At 43.4% G+C, this 27,269-nt stretch overlaps 1 long non-coding RNA gene across 5 annotated transcripts in view; it reads left to right on the top strand.

The window, feature by feature from the left end:
• Positions 1-4,354: 4,354 nt before the first annotated feature.
• LOC111753003 (uncharacterized) overlaps positions 4,355-27,269 on the top strand; it is a 48,963-nt gene continuing 26,048 nt past the window's right edge. For 4 of the 5 annotated variants that reach the window (XR_010323116.1, XR_010323118.1, XR_010323117.1 and 1 more), the window contains exon 1: positions 4,355-4,678. This is a non-coding gene — a long non-coding RNA (uncharacterized LOC111753003). The remainder of the gene's footprint in view (positions 4,679-27,269) is intronic. The other variant, XR_002787860.2, reaches the window with a different exon arrangement.

Below are 27,269 nucleotides of genomic sequence, written 5' to 3'. Positions count from 1 at the left end.
TGGTTTATTCAATGTGAGTTGTGGAGGTTCGGGGTCAGGAAGTGTGGGGGTGAGGTGGAGGCTCTGCTCCACAGAGTCAGTCAGGGATCCAGGCTAATAGAGATTCTACTATCCGTCATGTCACCAGCTTCCAGGGTAGGAGAAGAGAGAAGTATGGGGAAATCATAGGCACTTTTCTCTGCTTTGGCTCTGAGTGAAAAATCAGACTCTCACTTCTCATTTCTATAGCATCAAACTGTGTTGATCAATTCAAATCAATTTATTTTCAATTCTGTTTCTCTCTTTTCCACTTCTGTTCTGACAGTAGTTGCAAATGTAGCATGTCCTCCTCTAACCCTAAGCACCCAGAGCTAGGTCAGACTTCTCAAGTTATAGGGCAGTGTCCTACAGACTGTCAAGTTGGCCTAAGACCTCAGATGTCAGCTGCAAGCTTGGGAGTCACCACAACACCCTTACTTCTGACCTGCTGGGTATAAGTTAGGGGTTTTCCCACTATCCTTTAGGATGCCAGCCATAAGCTTGGAAGTTCCCAGGGCCCCCCTTACTTCTGACCCATTGGCTACAGATTCAAGAGTTCCCTCTGCCCTTTCAGAATACCAGCCATAGCTCAGGAGTCCCCAGCTAACCTCACTTATGACTTGCTGGCTCCCACTACTCCCTCAAGTTCAAGAACTCACCAGAATGACTCAGAACTCAGGAAACTCAGATAACTCAGGAAAGCACTATACTTATGATTACAGTTTTATTATAGCAAAGAGGATGCAAATAAAGAGACATGTAGAGCAGAGTCTGGGAGAGTTCCCAACAGAAAGCTTCCATGTCCCATAAAGCGACGTACTACCCTCCCACATGCATCGATGTCTTGTACTAACCGGGAAGTCCATGGAGCTTCCATGTCCACAGCGTTTACTGGAGTCTCATTCTGTGGGTATGATTGATTGAATCATCCCCCTTCCTTACTTGAGGTTAGCTGATATCACAAGGTGGGTCTTTCTGGCCTGGCCAGCCCCCAACCAAGAGTCACCTCATTAGCATAACAGGTTAGGCATGGTCTGGAGACCTGAAGGACACTTCAATCACTGGGGAAATTCCAAGGTTTTAGAAGTTATCTCTCAGGAACCAAGGACAAAGACCAAATTCTTTGGGTAAAGTAAATGTAAACTTCACAGGCTCTAAAGTGTCACACGTGACTTCTGCTCACATTCCATTGGCCAGAACTAGTCACAAGGCCCTGCCTAACTGCAAAATGGCTGGAGAACGTGGGGGAGCTCATCGAACATGTGATGAGAATTACTGCGTCTGCCCACTTCCATCAGTCTTTGTAACTTAACTATAATATTATATTTGATGCCTGTATTCTTGTTAGACTGGAAACTTTTGGCGGGTTGTGACCTTGTCATTTTTGTTCACTACTTGATTCTTAATTCTATCAGTGTCTGGCACATCCCTCCACAAAACCAAACTCGTTGCCATTGAGTCAATTCCGAATAGTGACCCTATAGGACAGAGTAGAACTGCCCCGTAGCGTTTCCAGGGAGTGGCTGGTAGATTGGAACTGCCAACCCTTTGGTTAGCAGCCTGAACTCCTAACTACTGTGCCACCAGGGCTCTGTCTGTCACATTGTTATTGTTGTTAGATGCCGTCAAGTCGATCCCGACTCATAGCGACCCTATGGGACAGAGTAGAACTGCTCCATAGGGTTTCCAAGGAGTGGCTGGTAGATTTGAACTGCTGACATTTTGGTTAGCAGCAGAGCCCTTAACCAGTAAAAAAAAAAAAAAAATTAACCAGTACACCACTAGAAATAAAACTGTGACTTTTGATGCCATCTGGTGGCAGTATCATATATTACAGGAGCAGTTACTTTTAAATTAAATTACGTAAAAAAAAATTATGTAGAGACCAAGAATTCAGACTTCAGATCTTTATACAGGTTGCAAGGTGGGGTTGTGGGGAAGTGGGACAGGCTGTTAGAAAATGGAAGCTATTTGAGAGTTTCAGTAGACAAGTGTTCTGAGTAAGAATATCTGGGTATCGGTTCTGGCCCCACCTCAGCCTTGCCCTCTCCCCAGTTTGTCTGGTGAAAGAGCTCTTGAAGTTGTCTGGGTTTTCAGAGCTGCTAGGTGACAAAAAATGTATGTGATGGTTCAGTGGTTGAATTCTCACCTTCTATACAGGAGACTGGGAGCCCTGGTAACCCAGTGGTTAAGCATTTGGCTGCTAACCAAAAGATCGCCAGTTTGAATCCACCAGCTACTCCTTGGAAACCCTGTGGGCAGTTCTACTCTGTCCTGTGGGGTCGCTATGAGTCAGAATTGACTCAACGGCAATGGGTTTGGTTTCTTTTGGAGTATATTGGAGACCTGGGTTTGATTCCAAGCTAATGCACCTCATGTGTGGCAATCATCTACCTGTCAGTGGAGGCTTGCATGTTGCTATGATGCTGAACAGGTTTCAGTGGACCTTCCCGACTAAAATGGACTAGGAAGAAAGGCCTGATGATCTACTTCTGAAAATCAGCCAATGAAAACCCCATAGATTATAATGGACAGACCTGTACCTGATCACAGGGATGGCGCAGAACCCGCAACGTTTAGTTGTATTGGGGATTGCCATGAGTCAGGGGTCATCTCAGTGGCAGCTAACAACAACCAGAAAGGAGACAAAATGAGTTGAGATGACATACCAAATAAAATACAGACATTTGCCCAAAGTTGTTAAACCACTTGCAAAATAAACCAGTTTGCGGGTCTACCTCAACCCTGGGCTGCCCACTTTCAGCATCAGGGATGAGAAAACAGATAAAGATCCTCCCTTTTTCTTTTTGAACAGGAGATCACTTCTTTATGACTCACGTTGAAGTGCTTTTGGGAAAGACTGAAAAACATTCAGGGTAGAGAACCAGATTAAAGAGGTTTCTAAAAAATTATCTGGCCCCCAACCTTGAGATTTCTGAGAAGTGCGACGTCCAGCTCTGACTGCCAACTGCTGTGCCAGATGGAAGATAATGACCCTGGGGGCAGACAAAGTGTTTTAAAAAGCAAAGCTTAATCGAAGATAATAGTGGGAGACAGGAAAGATTGTAGAACGGTAATGGAAAGAGAGCATTAGTGAGGTTTCTGCGCTGTCACCCTTTATGTGGAGACTCCTGGCTCTTATGTGCCAGTGGCCCCTCGCTCTCTGGAATCCATTAACTCCCCAGGACGCCCCATTACATGCTCTGTGAGATGGAAACCCTGGTGCCCTGCCTCTGGCTCTGGGGAGGAGGAACCTGAGACAAACCGCATTTCTCAGAAAAAAAGAAACAAAACATAGTTAAACAATGAAGAGAGCAGGAGGAGACTGCAGCCTTTTGACTCTACAGAAGTTTTGCTTTGTTTTTCAGGAACTGGTGAGCTGAATGTGGAAACAGTTTTCGTTTGGTGGTGAACAAACTATCTATCTATATATAGTTGGAAAATAATTTTTCTAGGAATAATAGAGAAAAACTAGGAGGGCTCACTGAGGAGCCAGACATTTTAGAATCAAAGAGGACAATCTTAAATTTATAATTAATAATGACTAACAACCCTGGTGGCTTAGTGGTTAAGTGCTATGGCTGCTAACCAAAGGGTCGGCAGTTCAAATCTGCCAGGCGCTCCTCGGAAACTCTATGGGACCGTTCTACTATGTCCTATAGGGTCACTATGAGTCGGAATCGACTTGACAACAGCAGGTTTGGTTGGTTTTTGGTAACATCTATTGCGCACTCAGTAGGTGCCAGGAACCGAGCTGAGTGCTCCTATATGATTTATCCCTCAGTTCTCATGGGTACTCTGTGCGGTAGATGTTGCTCTGATTCCCATTTGACAGAGGAGAAATGGGTTCCGGAAGGTTCTATAACTTGCCCAACATCACGCAGCTAGGAGGAGTGGGACCGAGGACCCTACTCTGGGCCTGTGGTATCCAGGGCCCTGGTTTCCCAACAGGCTAATGTGGTCCCACTCCTTTGATACTTTTTGTAGCATACACCCTGGTTCCTAGATACCAGCCTCTCTAGTGTCCCCAGTGATTCATTCTGCCTCTCCCTCTGCCTCTATCTGCCTCCCTCCCCTTTCTTTCTTGCCTAGTTAATGATATATTTGAGCTATAATCAACACCATCAAAACATATGTATTGACTCCTGTGCTGGGGGCTGGGGACATAGCCCTGTACAAAGGAAGGTGCCGCTGTCTCCAGAAGTGATGTATTTGGCTACTAAGGTTTTGCATGGCTGGTTCCTTTGTCCCTTGATTGTCATTTTCTCACCTCCCCTTACAATCTTTTTATTTTTTTGGCTCCACTCACACATCAAAACCTGAGGTCAAAGGGGCCCAGAGAACACAACTAGAGGCCTGTGGGTTACTCTTTCCTGTGAGAAGGTTCTTAGAACTCTTCAAATGATTTACTCAGAGTTACAGGGTGACAGGGTATCGCTGAGCTCAAATACCAAATTGAAGAGTGTCTTCTTCGATGCAATGCTTTAAACGTGTTAAAACTCAGTTATGCCCTCAGTTTGCTGAAGATTCATTATTTTTCACTCTGAGCTACCCAGGGAGAAGTGCAGAAGGCAATTCAGAAGCCCACAGGGTGAAAACGGTGGCTGGGCTCTGCATTCTCTTTCCTGCTGTGTGAATCCGTATTTGCACCTACGAACAGGTAAAAGACTGAGTGTGGCAGAAATTTCTCTGCTGAATTCTGGAAGAGAGGGCACAGAGGCAAGTGGGCCCTGAATTTGGCAAGGGTGGAGGTAGGTTAAAGGAGACCCGGTGGCACAGTGGTTAAAGCACTCGGCTGCTAAACAAAAGGTTAGCGGTTCAAATCCACCAGCTGTTCCATGGAAGAAAATGTGGTAGTCTGTTTCCATAAAGATTTCCAGCCTTGGAAACCCTTTGGGGCAGTTCTACTCTGTCCTGTAGGGTCACTATGAGTTGGAATCAACTCGACGGCAGTGGGTTTGGTTTTATTTTGTGCGTGTGTGGGTGGGGGGAGGGTCGGGGTAGGTAGGGCTCGGAGATCTTTGTATTTTATAGCATGGGGTAAGTATGGCCTGGGTGGCAGTTCTCTTACAGCCAAAAGTTGGTCACTGTTAAGGACAGAGCTGAGGACCAGGAGTTAGAGGATTAGGGCACAAGTTTCTGCTTTGTCATTAACTATCTGTGAACCTCAGGGAGTTATTTAATGTCTCTGCCTCAGTTTCCTTATCCATACAATGCAGGTGATAGTCGCTGTCATCCTTTTATTGTTGGTTTTGTTAATTAAATCAATGAAAAGTAGTAAATAATTTTGAGATATTCTGGTCCAGGGTCTTAGTAATAAGATGCGATCAGATCAAATTTTGCTTAAAATTGTTGACTCCCAGGCTGAAGTGCCATATTTTAGCACGGCATCCAAGCTCCTTCACCACCTGTCTCAGTTTCTTTATGCTGCTACAACAGAAATACCACAAGCGTGTGACTTTAAAGAATGGAAATTAATTTTCTCACGGTTTAGGAGGCTAGAAGTCTAAATCCCGGGCATTGGCTCTAGGGAAAGACTCTGTCAGCTCTAGGGGAATATCCTTGGCTCAGCTTCCACAGCCCCCGTGTTCCTTCGTTCCTTAGTGATTGTCCCGTGGCATCTGTTCCTCCAGCTTCTCCTTGCTTCTCTCCGTCTATACTGCTCCTCATAACTCAGAAGCGATTAGGTTTAGCGCACACCTTACACTGAGATGGCCTCATTCACATAACAAAGAAAACCCTATTTCCAAATAGGATTATATCCACAGGTAGAGGGGTTAGGATTCCAAAGCATAACTTTTTGAAGAACATAATGCAATCTGTAACACCACGTGACTACAAGTCAGGTCCTTCCATCCCCCACCTCGTGCCCACCACTCCCATTATACACATTGATCTGGAGTTCATAATCAAACATACTCCTCACACTTTTGTCCTTTGGTCCAGGCTGTTTCCTCATCCTGGCATGCCCTAGCCTTCCATGTGTGCTCTGGAGCCATACATGGGGTTTATACCCCTTCCTCCATTCTAGACATCTTCTCTTCTAAGCTGAGTGGACTTGCAAATGTTTTTTTAGCTGATCTGAGCTTCAGTTTCCAAATCTGTAAATGGGGGAATAATAATTTTCAGTGTCGTAGCTGGAAGTTTTGGGGGAGTAGGAAGGGAGAACAATTGTCTGGATGACAATGAGTGTTGTTGGGACCCGTAGAGGAGAGGAAGCAGAGGGAAAGTTGAACCTGTTCAATACATTTGAAATATTAGTGGTCAGAGCAAGAGACACAGAGGAGGTGGTCAGACGATAGGGCCTTTTTAATGTGCTCACTCTCCTTGGCATTATATTGGTGGTATAATTTCCACATCAGCTGATACGAGGATTAAAGAGAAAGCGTGTACATTTGGCACAGAGCTTGACACATCGAGCTAAATAAACGTTACTTATTACTATTATTATCAGATTGTTCTCTCATCAGTGTTTCCCTGGTGCTTTATGCCTAACTTCTTATCATGTCACTTATTTACTTGGGAGGTTAATTATGTTCCCTGTGCCTCAGTGTCTTCATCTGTAAGATGGGAATGATCATAGTACCAGTCTCCGGTGGTGGTGTGAAGACTACCTGAGATCATATGTAAGCCTCTGAACAGGAGGCACCCAAAACGTTTTGGCCATTACAGTTATTTGTTGTGCGGGCCTAATAAACACTATGTGAAGATTACAGCCTTGGAAACCCTATGGGGGCAGTTCTACTCTGTCCTATAGGTTGCTGAGTTGGAATTGACTCATGGGAAACGGTTTTTTTTTTTGTTCAAATTCAAGTGCATTTGGGGAAAAAAGATATTAAGTCTACCTCTAGTGAAGATCTGAAGAACTTCAGCCAATGATTTCCAGCTTCTGATTCATGGGCTTCCAGCCAGGAGCTGCTTGGGTCCTTTTAGTCATGGGTCTTGTGTGCCTTACTCACTTCCTGGGATTAACTGGGAGATTTCTGGGAGAAACGAGAGAATTTCAAATGTAGAGATAATGAAAAATATCACGTCATCTGCTCCAGCAGCAGGTATAAGGTGTGCTGGCCTCTCTCTTGCTGTAAAATTCCTTATGAATAGGAGAGTGTGAGCTATGCCTTTTCAAAAACAAAACAAAACAAAACCCACTGCCGTCGAGTCGATTCCAACTCATAGCAACCCTATAGGACAGAGTAGAACTGCACCATAGAGTTTCCAAGGAGCGCCTGGTGGATTCGAACTGCTGACCTCTTGGTTAGCAGCCGTAGTACTTAACCACTATGCCACCAGCGTACTAAAAGACATTAAAGCTGTGGATCATTGTATTCCATTGAACCCCTTCAATGACGCGTGGTTAGCCTGGGCAACAAGTATTGGTTAGAAAGAGAGATAGTAGAGACTGTATTTACCCCTATTTAACTCAGCATGTGCGTGTGGATTAAGGGAAAGAGCTGTGCCCTAGGGGGAGAATATACTCCTCAACCTGGGCCATTTTGGTTTCTCAGGCCCCCTTTGTGGCTCTTCTGCATTCCACAAGTCTGCCTTTCCAGTTCACCCTTTTCAAGTTCCCTCTGAGAACAGCCCTGGGGGGATGACTGACCCCGAGGGAAAGAAACCAAAGGGGTGGGTGGTAGAAAGTCAGGCAAGGTGAGGGCATGGAGGTGGAGAGAAGATAAAAAGAAGATCTTCTTCCTTCTTATTGGAAGACTTAGCCTTTAGAAGTGATGGAAGGTGTGAAGCCAGATCAGTGCTTACTGGTGATCCATTTCTGTTCATCTTTATCTTGGCCACCTTTCTGCATTCACAGTTCAGCCCAGTAGAGGGTGTCTGAAAGTATAAGGGACCAGAGAGCAACTTTTTTTCCTCAAACCTGGGATGGAATTTTGTATGTAGGTAAGGAAAACTCTAATTTCTTCCTCAGAAGATCTCTCTTTAGTAGGATTTGACCTGATCTTCAGGGGAACAAGCCAAGAACCAGGGCAACCTTAGTCCAGTATCTGGGGCTTTCTAGAAGCAGGGTGATGCGCTCTGGGAGATCCATTCCATGCCAGTCTTCGCCCAAGGTGGGAACGTAGTAGAGCACTGGGTGGTCATGGTGTGGAACCAAGAAGGGAGGTAGGAGATCTGTTACTGCAGAGGCAATAGAAGAGTGTTAGTTCCGATTCTAGAAGCCACTTACGCTCCAGGGAAGCAAGGACACCTTTTTTTTTTTTTTTTTTTGGAACGAGACTTCGAAGGGAAGAGCATGAGTGGGACAGGTCTCTGGGGTTAAGTGAGATACATGTGAGGATGCAAGTTTGGGGAAATAGGGCTGAGAAATGCAAATATGGTGGCCTTACGGTATTGTCTAGATAAGCCCGTTTTGCACTTTGGAGCTTCACAAACCCAGCCTTAGGGAAAGCCACTCCAAGGTGAGGATCTGAGCCCTCCCAACAGGCAGAGGCTTCAAAACCCAGCGAAGAGTGAAAAGCATCTTTTACTCACATGAATATACATGCGAAAAAGTGAAGAAAAAGTGTGCTTAAAAAAATAGCAAGCATCAAGTTGATGTGTTCTAAAGCAAAGATTAGCAGACTCGTAATTGCAGACCAAAAAGCTTTTTCCTCTCCGGAGCCTGAACGCTGATGCAGGCATCGTTCCTCCTTCAGACACTCTCAGCACAGAAGCCTTAGTGCTTCTGGGCGTTTATACCTATTAGAGTGTGATCATCACAGCTCTTGACAGAGCCTCCAAATTATACCTTTGATAATTTTGTTCTGCTTTTTGTGCCATGAAGTCTTATGCTGTGAGTTAACTTAAGGCAATTAACTTTATCTGGAAGAAGAGAAAGACTGGACTTGACTTTTCACATTGCCAGATCAGATGTTTTGTCTGTGTCGCTCTCAAGCGCCACCTTCAGGCAGTCCCTAGTACTGCTCCTAAGATTTCTGGCCATTTCAATGACCTATATATCTGGGTATAGGTATACGAAGGGAAGCAGTACAGCCACCTCTCCTTAAGCTGCCCAGATAGGGATATGGCAGGAGTCCCTGGGTGGTGCAAATGGTTAACGTGCTTGGCTGCTAACCAAAAGGCTGGAGGTTCAAATCCACCCAGGGACACTTCTGAAGAATGTCCTGGAGACTTACTTCTGAAAAATCAGCCACTGGAAACCCCATGGAACACAGTCTTACTTTGATACACATGGGGTCACCATGAGCTGAAATCTGCTTGATGGCAAGTGGTTTAGGGAGGCGGGGAGTGGAGAGAGTTTTAGAAGAGCTGTAAGAAGTCATGTGAAGCTTTGCCCCCTGCCACCACCCAACCCTGAGTCACTCTCTCGGGGGTGGGGTGATAGGAGAAAGTAAGGAAAGACAGAATGGACTGTACATAAGATTTGGCAATCTGAAGGGTAGGTAAGATTGCAAGACACGTAGTACTCATTTTCCAGCGGAAAAACTGCACTCAGAGATTGATTTATGACAGATAACATGCTTGTTCAGCTGCCAATTAGCCATCCCCACCCTACGTCCTTCCTGTGTCAGAATCCTGAATTTTAAAGGTATCAGGTGGACAATATTCAGGTATCAGGGAAGCCTCCCCTCGGATCCCAGGAAATGCAATCTTGATTAGATGACGCCAGGTCTCCATCCTGGCTCCCATTAGAAGCATTCCAGCCCAATTAAAGCAGCATCTTTGGGGGTGAGACCTTAGTTTTCCTAAGTGTCCTGGGTGATTCTAATTTGCAACCAGGGCTGGGAATTGCCAGACTAAACTAGTAATGGTAATTTTTCTTCTCACAAGCACGGAAGGAAAGAGTTCTGGGGGCTCCTGGGGAAGACGGATTTCTTGTTTTTAATAATAGACACACTGTATGAACGAAACAGGCTGCTCTACATCGTGGATGCGATACCTAGAACTGTGGACACCATCCCGAGAACAAAACCAGTGCGCTAAGGCTGGCAGAAAAGAAAGAGGGAAAGCGCCTGGATACTTGGGATGTTACTGAGGAAATGAATTATGCAGCCCTGCAAATGCCCTCTCTTTGGACTTTCTGTTAAATTTTTTTTTTTTGACAACTAAGAAAAACTCAAGAGCTAAAAGAGATTGGTTAAGCCAGTTTAAGCTGGGTTTTTCATTACTTGGGGCTGAGAGTATCCTAAATGACATGGTCGTACATAAAACGGCAGAGCTGAAAATCAAGCCAAGTCCAGCTCTGAGGCAGCCAATAAGAACGAAGAGTGAGAGAAGGCCCGTGGACAACTGGGAAGTTATTTGGATCAGATAATCAGATTCTAGACAGTTTTCAATTAATCAAAGGTGTTTGTTAAGGTTATGATATGTTATCGTGAATGTTTTTCTTCCTTTTTCATATTCAGCAGAATCCTTACCTTATTATGGAAGAAGAAAGTTATTTAGATAGTAAATTGCCAGCTTCTGGTTAAAAAAAAAAATTGGAGTAATAGGCCAAGTTTGAAGTTTGGGAGGTGCCTTATCATCTAGTGCTGCTATAACAGAAATACCACAAGTGGATGGCTTTAACAAACAGAAGTTTGTTCTCTCACAGTCCAGTGGGCTGCAAGTCCAAATTCAGAGCATCAGCTCCAGGGGAGGGCTTTCTCTCTCTGTCGGCTCTGGGGGAAGGTCCTCGTCATCAATTTTCCCCTGGTCGAGGAGCTTCTTAGCGCAGGGACCCTGAATCTAAAGAATGCGCTATTCTCCTGGCTCTTGTTTCTTGGTGGTATGAGGTCCCCATGTTTCTCGGCTGGCTCCTCTTTTATATCTCAAAAGAGATTGATTTAAGACATGACCTAATCTTGTAGATCGAGTCCGGCCTCATTAACATAACTGCCACTAATCCTGCCTCATTAAAGTCATAGAGATAGGATTTACAACACATAGGAAAATCACATCAAGTGACAAAATGATGGACAGTCACTTAATACTAGGAATCATGGCCTAGCCAAGTTGAGGAACATTTTGGGGGGACAAAATTCAATCCATAACAGAAGGTTATTGAGATTAATAGCTAATATAAGGAATATGAATTGTCTTAGATTTCAGTAAAACATCAGTAAATTTATTCATACAGCCAACAGTCTCAGTCACTGATGAGTCAAACCAGTTTTTCAACTGAATTGAATCCTCCTGCCAGTAACTTTCCACTTGGGATCCCCAAGTCAAGTGTTACAAAGATTCCTTTACTATCTGGTCACAATAAAATAATCAAATCTCCCATGAAAAGCAGTCACCAGAAATACAAGTACTTCTTGGAAGGTTCTTGCAGTTGCGCCATATCCTTTAAAGCCAGGTGCTGTCAAGATGACTCTGACTCCTGAAAACCCCATGTATGTCAGAGTAGAAATGTGCTGCATAGGGTTTTCAGTGGCTGATTTTCCAGAAATAGATTGCCAGACCTCTCTTTCCGAGGCACTTCTGGGTGGATTCGAACCTTAAGCCTTTTGGTTAGCAGCTGACTGCATTAACTGTTTGGACCACCTAGGTACTCCCCGTCCTCTCTAGTAGGCTTTGTATCTCACCGTCCAGTAGGGGAAAAACAAACAAACAAGCTATTTTCTGGTCCACTTATACAGCATTCGTAATAGCTACTTCTCCCTCTCGGGGCCGGTTGTCTGAATGTGTACACGTCCAACGTCCACTGTCTTTGTTCCCACAGGTCTTTATGGAAGCTTTCAGGAGTAAGATCTTTCTAAGGGGTTTCCGTCATAGGCTTGGAGGCCCTAGTTATTTATTTTACACGTCAACACTCTTTTTCTTGGGCAGGGCTGGGAATGGAATGATATAACACAAACTCATATTTGACCTGGAAGAGGCATTCCATCTGTCATTTGAGCCCGGTTATCTGGTGCAGCCCTCTCAGCCAGAATCCTTGTTCATTCAGGGGATTTCCTCCAGACGTCCAATTATCTTGCTCTTTTCCTCAATTTTTTTTTTTTCCTCCAGTCACGAGTCAACTTGGTTAGGTTAGGGAGCTCAGTTGTTTGATCAAACACTAATCTAGATGTTACTATGAAGGTATTTACATGTGATTAACATCTACAATCAGTTGGCTTTGAGTAAAACAGACTACTCTCCATAATGTGGGTGCATTTCCACCCATTTAGATGAAGGCCTTAAGAATAAAAACTGAGGTTTCCCAAAGGACAAGAAATTTTGCCTGAAGCCTGTAACATAGACATCCTCTCAGAGTTTCCAATCTGCCTCCTGACCTATGGATTTGGGATTTGCCAGCCCCCAAGGAGCTCTGGTGGTGTAATGATTAAGAGCTCAGCTACTAATCAAAAGGTTGGCAGTTTGAATCCCCCAGCTGCTCATTGGAAACCCTATGGGGCAATTCTTTTCTGTCCTATAGGGTCGCTATGGGTTGGAATTGACTCGATGGCAATGTGTTTATTTAGTTATTCATTTTTGTAATCACATGAGCCAACTCTTTAAAATAAATCTCCCTCTTTCCATCTCTTTCTCTCTCTTCTTTCCTCCTTTCCCTTTTCCTCTGTCTCTCTCTGTTCCTCTATACACACACACACACACACATACGCACATATCCTATTGGTTCCGTTTCTCTGTAGGGGAGACAGACAATAAACGATAGACAAACCAAATCTAAGAGCATGTCAGTGATAAGGAGAAAATAAGAGAGGATGATGAGATGGCAAAACTTTGGCAGTGTGTGGTAGGTTGGCTGCTTCAGAGAGGCTGTCAAGGAAGGCCTTTTTGAGGTGGAGATGTTTGAGCTGAGACCTGAACAATGAGAAGGACCCAGCCACACAGTGAGCTGTGCAGAGGAATATTCCAGACAGAGGGAAGAGCAGATAAAAGGCCTCTGAGATGTTGGAGGAACGGCAAGAAGGTTGGTAGGCTGGAGTACAAGGGCTACGGTGCAAGATTCTTCCGAGAGCACACTTGCAACCTAGGCCAATCACAAGACGTGACTGAACACCTAATCTTGTTATTAGTTGCTGTTAAGTCAGCTCCGACTCATGGCGACTTTATGTATGACAGAACAAATCATTGCCCAGCCTTGTGCCATCTTCATGATAGCTAGGATGTCTGAGTCCACTCTTGTAGCTATCGTGTCAATTCATCTCATTGAGGGTTTCCCTCGTTTTCAATGACCCTCTGCTTTACCAACCATGATGTCCTTTTCTAGTGACGGGTCTTTCCTGATGATGTATCCAAAGTAAGCAGTAAGTGAGCTGGAGTCCCACCATCCTCAATTCTAAGGTGAATTTCACTTATATTCCTTCTAAGACTGATTTGTTTGTTCTTTCATCATCCACGGTATATTCAATATTCTTCACCAATGCCACATTTCAAACGCATCAATTGTTTTCTGTTTTCCTTTTTCATTGTCCAGCTTTCCCATGCATGTGAGGTGATTGAAAAGACCATGGCTTGGGTCAGGTGCACCTTAGTCATCAAAGTGACATCATTGCTTTTTGACACTTTAAAGAGGTCTTTTGTAGCACATCTGTCCAGTGCAATACATTGTTTGATTTCTTGACTGCTGCTTCCACGGACATTGATTGTTGACCTAAGTAGAATGAAATCCTTGATAACTTCAATTTTTCCTCCATTTATCATGATACTGTTTATCGGTCTAGTTGTAAAATTAATAGTTGCAAGGATTTTTGTTTTCTTCACGTTCAGTACTTCAAGTCATCTTCACTTTTGGCAAACAAGATTGTGTCATCTGCGTATTGCAGGTTGTCAACGAGTCTTCCTCCAATCCTGACTCTGAAGACCTATTTTAAGGGTTCCTCAAAGATGGTGAAAATTGAGAAATTTCCCAAGTGTTCCACGACAGGAGGCTTGTGTGTCCAGAGCACATGAGACCCTCAAAGAGATGGTATTGCCTAACTCCTCCTGTCCACCCCAAAGAACCTCACCTTCAGTCCCAATGACAGACATCCCTTTTAATATTACCCTGGCTCTGGTTTATTATAAATCTGTTTTCTGAAATATTTTATAGATGTATCTATATCTTCATTGAGAGCCCCTGGGTGGAGCAAACCGTTAAGTACTTGACTATTAGCTGAAAAGTTGGTGGTTCGAGCCTACCCAGTGACACCTCAGATGACAGGTCTGGCATCTGCTTCTGAAAGGTCACAGCCTTGAAAACCTTCTGGACCAGTTCTACTCTTCACACATGGGGTTGCCATGAGTCACTCAACTTGACGGCTACTAGCAACAACATATCTCCATTGCAGCAATATGATTTTTTTCCCTGTGTTCTGAGTGCTGTCTTACATTCTCAATCAAAAAGCAAATGGGTCAGCACACTCTGTGTATTCCTGGCTACTAATGGATGGTGCACAACATTCTTAATCAACAAGTTCTCTCCTGAGTTGAAGATGTTCTGTAGCACGTGACTTTATTTTTGCTCTTGATTTTGTGTGCCCAAGGAGATCAGCCCATGTGCCTAGAGAAGAGACTCAAACAGTGACCTGGCTTTAATTACAGAGCAAAGGAAGAAGGGACTCACCCCTATTTTCCAAAAATAGGATGGTTAAGATGACGTAGGCAGTGTTGTGGTAGGGCCGAAAGGGGTGGGAGTCACAGATTCTTCCATTCCAGGTCGGGGAGATGCAATTCCTTTTATGTAATATCTTCTCAGATAAACTATCCACTTGTTTCTGGGGGTTCAGACCATGAACCCACCGAAGCTGAAACTTTTGGGAACTTGGTAGTAAAATGTGAAGATACTGGTGTGTTGCGTATTTTAGGGAGACACGAAGTATTTTCCAAGAATTTTTTACTAAAAGTAGGTCAGAAACAAGAAGGAAAATATGTAACCTGGCTAATGATGCCTCTAATCAGCAGTCCAAAACTGCTGAGGGTCACACCATGATGTGCCTTCCTGGGCAGCAACAGCAGAGTCCTCTGGCACACTTCATTTCTAAAGCTAATATTTATTATTCTGGTCCTTGTAATTGTACTCTCTAGGGGAGATCACAGGAAAGCTCCATCTCAGGCACATCTGGTGGCCATTGTCCTTAAATAGAAGGCCAGAGACCTTTTAAGACCTACCAGACCAAGTAATCCAGACCTGGGGTTGGGGTGTGGTCTCTTCAAAGTAATCAGAAACCAAACCCATTGCCATAGAGTTGATTCTGATTCATAGTGACCCTGTAGGACAGAGTAGAACTGCCCCCATAGGGTTTCCAAGGAGCAGCTGGTGGATTTGAACTGCTGAACTTTTGGTTAGCAGCTGAGCGTTTAACCATGGTGCTACCAGGGCTCCCTCTTTTGAGTTGAGCCTTGTCTCTCAAGCTACATTGCTCTAATCTGGAGCTTGTCATTGCTGATAAGTTTCCTTTTTTGCTATCAGTTTTTTTTTTTTTTTAATTTTTATTGTTCTTTAAGTGAAAGTTTACAAATCAAGTCAGTCTCTCACACAAAAACTTATATACACCTTGCTACATACTCCCAATTACTCTCCCCCTAATGAGACAGCCCGCTCCCTCCTTCTACTCTCTCTTTTTCTGTCCATTTCTCCAGCTTCTAACCCCCTCCACTCTCTCATCTCCCCTCCAGGGAGGAGATGCCAACATAGTCTCAAGTGTCCACCTGATCCAAGAAGCTCACTCCTCACCAGCATCCCTCTCCAACCCATTGTCCAGTCCAATCTATGTCTGAAGAGTTGGCTTCAGGAATGGTTCCTGTCCTGGGCCAACAGAAGGTCTGGAGGCCATGACCACCGGGGTCCTTCTAGTCTCACTCCGACCATTAAGTCTGGTCTTATGAGAATTTGGGGTCTGCATCCCACTGCTCTCCTGCTCCCTCAGGGGTTCTGTGTTGTGTTCCCTGTCAGGGCAGTCATCGGTTGTAGCGGGGCACCATCTAGTTCTTCTGGTCTCAGGCTGATGTAATCTCTGGTTCATGTGGCCCTTTCTGTCTCTTGGGCTCATAATTACCTTGTATCCTTGGCGTTCTTCATTCTTCTTTGATCCAGGTGGGTTGAGACCAATTGATGCATCTTAGATGGCTGCTTGCTAGCGTTTAAGACCCCAGACATGGGATGCAGAATGTTTTCTTAATAGATTTTATTATGCCAATTGACTTAGATGTCCCCTGAAACCATGGTCCCCAAACCCCTGCCCCTGCTACGCTGGCCTTTGAAGCATTCAGTTTATTCAGGAAACTTCTTTGCTTTTGGTTTAGTCCTCGCCTGTATTGTGTGTTGTCTTTCCCCTTACCTAAAGTAGTTCTTATCTACTATCTAATTAGTGAATACCCTTCTCCTACCCTCCCTCCCTCTTCCCTCTCGTAACCATCAAAGAATATTTTCTTCTCTGTTTAAACTATTTCTTAAATTCTTATAACAGTGGTCTTATACAATATATGTCCTTTTGCAACTGACTAACTTCACTCAGCATAATGCCTTCCAGGTTCCTCCATGTTATGAAATGTTTCACAGATTCCTCACTGTTGTTTTGATGCATAGTGTTCCATTGTGTGAATATATCATAATTTATTTATCCTTTCATCTGTCGATGGGCACCTTGGTTGCTTCCATCTTTTTGCTATTATAAACACTGCTGCAATGAACATGGGTGTGTATATATCTGTTCGTGTAAAGGCTTTTATTTCTCTAGGATATATTCCAAGGAATGGGATTGCTGGATCTTATGGTAGTTCTATTTCTAGCTTTTTAAGGAAGCGTCAAATGGATTTCCAAAGTGGTTGTACCATTTGACATTCCCACCAGCAGTGTATAAGTGTTCCAATCTCTCCACAGCCTCTCCAACATTTATTGTTTTGTGTTTTTTGGATTAATGCCAGCCTTGTTGGTATGTGATGAAACCTCGTTGTAGTTTTGATTTGCATTTCTCTAATGGCTAATGATTGTGAGCACTTCGTCATGTATCTGTTAGCTACCTGAATGTCTTCTTTAATGAACTGTCTGTTCATATCTTTTGCCCATTTTTAAATTGGGTTATTTGTCTTTTTGTAGTTGAGTTTTTGCAGCATCATGTAGATTTTAGAGATGAGGCACTGATCGACATGTCATAGCTAAAAACTTTCTCCCGGTCTGTAGGTAGTCTTTTTACTCTTTTGGTGAAGTCTTTGGCTGAGCATAGGTGTTTGATTTTTAGGAGCTCCCAGTTACCTAGTTTTTCTTCTGCATTGTTAGTAATGTTTTGTATACTGTTTATGCAATGTATTCTATGAATTTCTTTATTCAATCCTTAATGTCTTCTATAACCCAGTCTTTTTTGAGCAGGGTATTTTTCAGTTTCCGAGTGTTTACTTTCTTTTCCCTCCTTTTTCTGTTATTGATTTCCACTTTTATGGCCTTATGGTCAGAGAAGATGCTTTGTAATATTTCACTTTTTGGATTCTGCTAAGGCTTGCTTTATGACCTAATATGTGGTCTATTCTAGAGAATGTTCCATGTGCACTAGAAAAGAAAGTATACTTGGTTGCTGTTGGGTGGAGTGTTCTGTATATGTCTATGAAGTCAAGTTGGTTGATTGTGGCATTTAGATCTTCCGTGTCTATATTGAGCTTCCTTCTGGATGTCCTGTCCTTCACCGAAAATGGTGTGTTGAAGTCTCCTACTATTATTGTGGAGCTGTCTATCTCACTTTTCAATGCTGATAGAGTTTGTTTTATGTATCTTGCAGCCCTGTCATTGGGTGCATAAATATTTAATATGGTTATATCTTCTTGGTATATTGTCCCTTAAATCATTATATAGCGTCCTTTCTTATCCTTTATGATGGATTTAACTTTAAAGTCTATTTTGTTAGAAATTAATATTGCCCCTCCTGCTCTTTTTGATTGTTGTTTGCTTGATATATTTTTTTCCAACCTTTGAGTTCTAGTTTGTTTGTGTCTCTAAATCTAAGGTGTGTCTCTTGTAGGCAGCATATAGACGGATTGGGTTTTTTAATCCATTCTGCCACTTTCTGTCTCTTTATTGGTGCATTTAGTCCATTTACATGCAGCGTAATTATGGATAGGTGTGAATTGAGTGCTACCGTTTTGATGTCGTTTTTTGTGTGTTGTTGACAGTTTCTTTTTCCCACTTAATTTTATGTGCTGAGTAAATTATATATTGTCCTTTCCTTCTACTCATTATTGTTAATTTTGTTTCTGCTGAGTCTCTGTTTTTTTTTCTTGTATTTTATTTTGATGTGTAGGATAGTTTGTCTCCTTTCCGGTTACCATATTTTTTACCTCTATTTTTCTAAATTTAAAACTAACTTCTATTTTTTTGTATCGTCTTATCTTCCCCTCCATATAGAAGATCTATGACTAAATTTCTTAGTCCCTCTTTATTGTTTTAATGTTATCTTCTTTTACATAATAACATCGCTGTTACCCTGTTTTGAGCATTTTTAAAATTTTTTAACTTGCTTTATTTTTTTGATTTCCCTATCTGGGTTGGCTTCTGATTGGGTTGATAAAAAAAAAAAAAAATTTTTTTTTTTTTTTTTAGATTGATACCTGATATTATTGATTTTCTAACCAAGGAACTCCCTTTAGTATTTCTTGCAGTTTTGGTTTGTTTTTACAAATTCCCTGAACGTCTTTTTATCTGGAAATGTCCTAATTTCACCTTCATATTTAAGAGACAGTTTTGCTGGATATATGATTCTTGGCAGGCAATTTTTTTTCCTTCAATTTTTTATATAAGTAATCCCATTGCCTTCTTGCTTGCATGGTTTCTGCTGAGTAGTCCAAGTTTATTCTTATTGGCTCTCCTTTGTAGGTGACTTTTTGTTTATCCCTAGCTGCTCTTAAAATTCTCTCTTTATCTTTGGTTTTGGCAAGTTTGATTATAATATGTCTTGGTGACTTTCTTTTAACATCTACCTTATGTGGGGTTCGATGAGCATCTTGGACAGATATCTTCTCATCTTTCACAATATCAGGGAAATTTTCTGACAACAAATCTTTAACAATTCTCTGTGTATTTTCTGTTATCCCTCCCTGTTCTGGTACTCCAATCACTCATAGGTTATTTCTCTTGTAAGAGTCCCACATGATTCTTAAGGTTTCTTCATTTTTAAAAATTCTTTTATCTGATTTTTCTTCAAATATATTAGTGTCAAGTGGTTTATCTTCAAGTTCAGAAATTCTGCCTTCCACTTTCTCAATTATGCTCCTCTGACTTTCTATTGAGTTGTCTACTTCTGTAATTTTATTGTTAATCTTCTGGATTTCCGATTGCTGTCTGTCTATGGATTTTTCCAGCTTATTAAATTTTTCATTATGTTCCTGAATAATCTTTTAAATTTCTTCAGTTGCTTTATCTGTGTGTTTCTTGGCTTGTTCTGCATATTGCCTCATTTCCTTCCTGATGTCTTGAAGGCTTCTGTATATTAATCTTTTGTATTCTGCCTCTGGTAATTCCAGGAATGCACTTTCATCTAGAAGATCCCTCGATTCTTTGTTTTGAGAGTTTGTTGAGGTGATCATGGTCTGTTTCTTTATGTGACTTGATATTGACTGTTGTCTCCGAGCCATCTATAAGTTATTGTATTAGTTTATTTTATGTTTGCTTACTGTGTTGTAGCTTCTTGCTTTGTTTTGATTTGATATGGACAAATGGGTTCCTTGAATGAGCTAGCTTGATTATTTTCACCTTTGGAGCTCTGACGTCCTGTCCTCAGATGGCTAGTGCTGCTATCAGGTATATCAGTCTAGAAGTCCATTCACTTTTCTTGTATGAATTCAGCTCAGGTTTCCAGGTAGCTGATCATCAAGTGTGTGGTACAGGCTCTGTGCTACAGTCTTAGACGGGCAGGGGTGATTGGTGTAGGTACTGGTATCTGGTTGCAGCAGGGGGTCACACTCTGAACAAGGCAGGGGGCTGAGAATCGTCCCCCAGGTGTCTCTGAGGAAAGTGTGTCCCTGCTCCCTAGAGCATACACGTGGGTGGGTTCTGCAGACAGACCATGGGCACCCAAAGTTTTGGTTGTAAGGACTGGGAGATACAGGTTATCCTTGGACACCTGTCGTGGGTGGCTGGGTGACCTGAGTGGAGCTACCAGTCCTTAGACCCCTGATGTGGGTAGGTGAGGACCCTGTTTAATAGGCAAAGCACACACCCAACTCTCTGCCAACAAGGGCCAACAAGGGCCTATTCTCCTGAAATAGGCCCACACAGGTCCATGTACAGCGGAAAAGTACTCAAAGTCCACAGACCACTTCTGCCTGGACAGGAGTCACTTCTATCTGAGCTCCCCCAGTTAGTGGAGCTGGCAAATTATCTTTTCCCCCAATTGCAATTTTTTTCCTTCTCCAAGGCCAGGAGGATGGCTCTAGGCACTCGACAGTGCCTATCTCAGGCCCAGGGAATTCAGCTGCTGAAGCCAGCTTGGCGGGGGGGTGGTGGTGGTGGTGGTAAAATATACGCAAGTACTTAGCTTTTGCCAAGAGTGCCATTCTTCTCTGGTTCCGGAGGTGTGAGTAGGCTGTGTGGCTGGCTGCTTCTCCCTGAGGAAACTGCAGCTGAAGGCTAGTACCACCCACTGCAGCTGCTCCTGGGAGTGGTGCCTGAGGGCTCCCTGTGATTAAGGTCTGGTTATTCTTCTCTGCTTCTGAACCGTTTGTTCCTCCCCCGGCCCCTCAGTTTGTTTTCTAAGCTTGCCTTTGATGCTCAGGGCTCCTAGCTTGTCATAAATATACTCATTTCACTTGCTTTTTTTTGGGTCTTTGTTGTAAAGAGGGCTCGCCGGAAACGCCTATCTATTCTGCCATCTTGGCTCCACCTCCGCTGTCAGTTTGTTTTGTGTGACTCAGGGCTATTGTCAGTGACTTAGGGAACCCCCAAACCAAAAACCAAACCTGTTGCCATCGAGTTGATTCGGACTCATAGCAACCCTATAAGACAGAGTAGAACTGCCCCATAGAGTTTCCAAGGGATGGCTGATGGATTCAAACTGCCAACCTTTTGATTAGCAGCCATAACACTTAACCACTACACCATCAGGGTTTCTGAATTAGGGAACAGGAAGTATAAAAAGAGGAATGCTAAGTTTGTGAGGGCATTACACCCTAATGGACTCCCCTGTCAGAAAATTGTAAGTGGTAGGAGTGGAAATGACATTTTGGGTTCTGTGGTGTGGAGAGTATAGAGCCTTGCAGGTGGCCGGGCATTGAGCACCCCCTCCTAGTAGCTGTTCCTGCCCCTGCAAGCCTCCTTGACCAGGATGCGATGCTGTGAGAAGGCTGTCTGAATGCTAGTTGTCAGGCCCTGGCTTCCAGATGTGGATTCTAGAGCAGAAGAAAGCGGAACACCCTACCAACCCCCTTGTCTCCCAGGTATGGCCTGGAGCACAGACCGTTTGACACTGGTGGCCTAATGATGGCCTGTCAAACCCAGGTTGAGGGCCTCTTTTCTGGCGTCTGTGACACCTTTAGCTCTTATACCAGGGCCTCTGGAAGCACTGCACTCAGCTAGATGAATCACTGCTAGGGTACACAGCCAGGTTGCCACCCAATATAGGGCACCCAGGACTAGGAGGGATACTGGGACAGGGCCATGGGGCCTGACTGGTCAGGAGGCAGCTTCACCTGGACCTCAGCTGGGCCTGCAGTTAGCTAAGAGTTAACCACTGAGCCAACTCACTGTGATTGTGGTTGAGAAAAAACCAGCAAGCTGGTGGCTCCCATGAACCCTGGGGCTGCAAAATATGGGTCAAGGAGCCTGAGCCAGAGGAGGCTTCAGGTAGTGAGAAACAAACATTTTTCTGCCCTCCTCCTATCTCTCTTTTATGATATAGGGTTAAAGGGAGTGGGGAGGACCCTGGGTATTTCCCTGTCTAGGCCCCTAGGAGTTGGTAAAACTATAGCAGAAACAGCGTAAAGGGCAGGAGTGGCATCTGTCTCCAGGGGCTTCTGTGGGATGCTGCAAGCCCTACCTTGTTCCTTTTGGCTGCAGCTGAACCTGGGTCTCATGGGTTTCTTGTCTCAGCCCCTTGGTGAACTTAGCTCCTGCTTCCTGGAGAACTGGATTGACACTTTCCAGAGACCTCCGAGGGCACACTTGGAACCTAGGACAATCGCAGGACATGACTGAACACATATTTAAAAACCAAAGAACCAAACCTGTTGCCGTCAAGTTGATTCTGACTCATAGTGACCCTACAGGACAAAGTAGAACTACCCCATAGGGTTTCCACGGAGTGGCTGGTGAATTTGAACTGCTGACGTTTTAGTTAGCGGCTGAGCTGTTAACCACTGTGCCACTAGGGCTCCCCTCTCCTCATTAGTCTGTTTTATAGCTCACTCTCTAGCAGGCGGAGAGAAACCGAAAGAAGCCATTCCTATTCACATACGCTGTAATACTCAGTGGGTGTGAGCTCACAGCTGGTGCAGTGCCCTCTGAACCCAGGGGTTTAGCCTGGACTCCTGTGTCTTTGTTTTTAGCTGTCTTTGTGGGGTCTGTGGTAGAGAAAGAAAAAAGAACAGATAATTTGATTACACAGGTTCTTCGTGTACAAAATTTAAAACTCTACCACAAGCTACGCGTGCATGTTGTATTTTAACAACCAAAATGCTGGGGAGGACAACTTTGCCCAGAGTTTTCGTCTCTTCAGGCCCATCCAAGGACTCAGGGCTCTTCTTAGTCACACAGGTTAATTTTACATTGTTTCTTACTTCCTCTGGGCCTCAATTTCCCTATTCTAGGGAAGGGGGAATTTGTGTCATTAAAAAAAAAAAAAAAAAAACAGTCCTGATGAAGACGGTTGATGCTTTCAGCCTGCAGCCTCCTAAAGGTTTGCCATTCAGTCAGTTTTCTAAGGGCCCTTGGTTGGGAACAGAAACATGAAATGCCTGAATTTGTCATTAAAGTACCCAGCTCAGCTTTCTGTGAGATAAGCCTTGGCCCTCAGTTACACTTTGATCCTGGGAAGTCCCTCATCGAACTTGGAATCAGAACTAGAAAGATTAAACAGAGCACCTCAAGGGCTCCTCTTGTGACTCCCCAGAAGAGACGAATCGGCAAACCTTGGGTTAAAGACATTGGATGTCAGTTATTTAGGGTCAGTCTTTATCCCCTGGCTTGGTTCTCCTCCACCAGGACCTCTGAGAGCTTCCCCTGGGACTGGCGGGGTTGTCACCAGACCACCATGGCTTTTTTGAGGGTCCAGGGAAAATAGCAACAACCTCCAGCTTGGCAAGCCATGGTGAGAAAGGACCTTGTACCTCTGATAACCAACACCCCATTTACTGAGTACTGCCTGTGCACCAGGCAGTGTGCTAGGCTCTCTGTGAGCATTATCTCCTTTCATCGAACAACCCTCATTACTCCAAGAAGAGGAAGTGGGATTCTTGGGGAATCAGCTTGGAGTTAGGGCAACAGCCAGAGAGCTTGGGTTTCAATCATCCATCTCATGTATTTTCTTGGCCAAGATAGATAAATTGCTCTGAGCCTCAGGTTCTTCATCTGTAAAATGGGAATAACATTACCTAATTCATAAAGCTGTTATGGGGATTAAATGAAATAAACTCCATCAAGTTCCTTGCACAGAATAATTGGTTAATGTCCTTTGCCCTCACCCCCCTGTCATGGATTGAATGATGTCCCCCCAAAATGTGTGTATCAACTTGATTAGACCATGATTCCCAGTATTGTATGGTTGCCCTCCATTTTGTGATAGTAATTTTATGTTAAGAGGATTAGGGTGGGTTTGTAACACCACCCTTACTCAGGTCACTTCCCTGATCCAAAGTAAAGGGAGCTTCCCTGGGGTGTGGCCTGCACCACCTTTTATCTCTTAAGAGATGAAAGGAAAGAGAAGCAAGCACCCACAGCAGAGTGCATCCTTTGGACCTGGGGTCCCTGCACCTGAGAAGCTCCTCGACCAGGGAGAGACTGATGACAAGGAATCTTCCTCCAGAGCTGACAGAGAAAACCTCTCCCTGGAGCTAACACCCTGAATTTGGACTTGTAACCTGTTAGTCTGTGAGAGAATAAACTTTTCTTTGTTGAAGCCATCCACTTATGGTATTTCTGTTATAGCAGCACTAGATGACTAAGATACCCCCTCAAACATGGAGCACAACATTGACAAGGCCATCCTGTAAGTTTGGGGTTGACAGCAATTTCAACCAAAAGATAGTTGGGTGGAGCCCCATTCAATGCTGTCTAAAGCCTCTAAACTTCCTTCCTCACGGGAAAATTTAAGAACATTTCTAGGGGTCAGTTTTCCTAACCCGCCCATGGGTAACACCTCTGCCTCCCCCCACCTGAGGGGTTGGGCTTTAGCTGCAGGATGTGGAGGGCACACAGGAGACTCCTTTCCCTTTCTACACTGCCTCACCTCTCTCTAGTCCTGTACATCTTTTCTCACTGATTTTGTCGATGTGGTAAATTTAACTTTTTTGCTAACATTTCTGTGAAATAATATTTAATGATATTCCATTTCATTTAAATATGCTGTTTTCCCCATAATGCCATTTTCTTTAGGGCTGATTGTTGGCTCTCATTTTTCCATCAGTAGGCCTAGTTAAGCTTCACCCTGCATGTCTGCCTTGCCTACCCCAGACTTCTTTAATGATGGTGCCCAACGTTATCAAGCTGATTATATTGAGAGTGAAACTGCCACCTAGTGGTTATTGGAGGTATGACTGCTTTTTCATGCCCTCTCTTATAACTGGTTGTAGAAAAAAATCTGAGCAAATGGTTTTCTTTTAAACTAACTTGGAAGCTCTGACTAGAATGAAACAAAACTCAGATTGGCATGTACCAAGTTTCCCAAAATCTAAAGAACACTAATTTTTTCTTTTACTAAACTTAAATCCAAATGATATCCTCACAAAACAAAAAGTCAAGCCAACCAACAAACTACTTAAAACAACCCAACAAAAAATAGAGAGGCTATTTTCATTTATCCAACAAATACCTACTGAGTGCTGGGCTTGCTCTGGTCAGCTCCCCAGAGTTTAGCAGACGGCACAGACTCCCGAGCAGGGCATCAGGCTACAATGTAGTGGCTGAAAGTCAGCTGAAAGAGAAGGCAGTGGGAGCCTACAAGGAAGACTGGCTAACTCTGCAGAGCAGGTGAAATTTGTGATGTGGCATCAAGGAAGATTAGATCTGTCAGGCGGGGGAAATAGAAGGCAGGAAGGGAATCCCTCCTGATGAAGGAAGATCACAGTGCAAGGGGCGAGAGGAGTGGAAGACAGGGGTGATTTCAGGTCAGGGCTTCGAACAAGTTGTTCTGGATTAAACCCCTGCTGGCAACTTGAATTTCTAACAAGTTCCCAGGAAGTTATACAAAAGAATCACCTGGAGATCTTGTTAAATTGTAGATTTTGATTCAGTATACCTTAGGGTGGAAACGCAAATTCTCAGCAGGGAATTGTTAGAAAGGCAATTTCTCAGCAGGGGTTCAACTGGACTGAACTGGTTCGAAGCCCTGTTTCAGGTGGTTGTGAGGTTAGTGTGGCTGAAAAACATAATTTGGTCTAAAACGTTGTAACAATAATGCACTTCTTGACCACCTGTTTTATGCTTTTATTGATCTATTTTATGCAAGGAAAGCCTGGTGCTGTAGTGGTTAAGTGCTATGGCTGCTAACTAGAAGGTCAGCAGCTTGAATCCACCAGGCACTCCTTGGAAACTCTATGGGGCAGTTCTACTCTGTCCTATAAGGTTGCTATGAGTCAGAATCAACTCGACAGCAATGGGTTTGGGTTTTTGTTTTTTTCTTTTATGCACGGGACATATGAAACATTAAGAGAATTCAAGAAGACGTAGAGAGTTGTTATAAAGATGTCAGTTCTTCCCAGATGAGCCTATAGATTCAAATCAAGTCCAGTAAAAATCCTGGCAGTCTTTTTTTTTCTTCTTCTTCTCCTTTTTTGTTTTTTTTTTTTGTAGAAACTGACAAGGTGCTTCTAGTTTTCATTTTGAAATAAAAAGATCCAAGAATAGCCAAGACAATCTTGAAAAAGAAGGAGAAAGCTGGAAGACATTTACTACCAAATATTAAGACTTATAATAAGGCTAAAGGAATTAATCATCAGAAAAACGACTGTGCTCGCTTTGTGAAGAGCGAAAGGAGGCCTCGCCTGTTTCTGTCTACTCTCTTATCCCGTCTTCACCATGGCTATACCTTGCTTAGACTGCTGGAGAAGAGCTGCCGTCCACCCCTAGATGCGTGAGACAGCCAGCCAGGGTTAGCAGAGTTGCCTACACAACCATCCCAGATGAGTGAATAATAAACCCCTGATTTTGTATGCCACTGAAGTTTTGTGGTTGTTTGTTACACAGCAACAGCCAGCTGGTACACTAATCTATGCTGTTAAAAGTCAGGAGAGAGGTTCCCCTTGGGAGGTGAGTACTGGCTTGAACAAGGCGTGAAGTGGACTTCCAAGGTGCTGGGAGGTTCTGTTTCTTGATCTGAGTGCTGATTGTACAGTTGTGTTCAATTTGTGAAAATTCATTGAGCTGTGCATTTATCATCTCTGCACTTGTCAATATTTTTGTTATATTTGGAAGAAAAAAGTTTAAAAAGTTAGGAGACAGGGCTCCTACCAATTTTCAAGGCTAACTTAAATGGGATAAGACAAGCAAAAGAAGAGATACAAACACCAGGGATTAAAATTAAAACTTGGAATAAATTGAATTTGAACCAATATTCAGAAAATCTGGGCAGTTATTCATTTTGGCCTCTATCAACTATTATTTGTAAGACAGCACTTAGAATTATCTGTAGCAATGTTTTTAAACTCTCTTGGGCACAAACAGAAGTCACAACATAAGAATATTCTCTGAACCAGTATTTCATTTGGCTTGAAATTTTGCTAAATTCGACCTTGATATTTGCCTTTAAGTTGGTTTCCTTTCAAAGGAGTGATTATTATGAGTATTATTATTTTTTTTCAGCCATACGTTTACTGATAATGTGTAAAAAATTGGAAGGCTCAGCATTTCTATAAACAGGGAGTAAACATAATCATAGTTTGTTATCAGCTGTTTGGGAGCAGTTTCTCTCTCTCTATCATCTACCTATCTACCTACCTAAGATGTCAGTTTGAGGATTAAGATGTGCCTGACCCAAGCCATGTGTCACGGATTGAATTATGTTCCCCCCAAAATGTGTGTATCAATTTGGCTGGGCCCTGATTCCCAGTATTGTATGGTTGTCCTCCATTTTGTGACTGTAATTTTATGTTAAAGAGGATTAGGGTGGGATTGTAACACCCTTACTAAGGCCACATGTCTGATCCAATGTAAAGGGAGTTTCCCTAGGGTATGGCCTGCACCACCTTGTATCTTACAG

Source organism: Loxodonta africana, chromosome 10, assembly GCF_030014295.1.
Source record: "Loxodonta africana isolate mLoxAfr1 chromosome 10, mLoxAfr1.hap2, whole genome shotgun sequence".
NCBI lineage: Eukaryota > Metazoa > Chordata > Mammalia > Proboscidea > Elephantidae > Loxodonta > Loxodonta africana.
The sequence above is the reverse complement of the archived record's forward strand: the minus strand, read 5'-3'. Positions and strand labels throughout refer to the sequence as shown.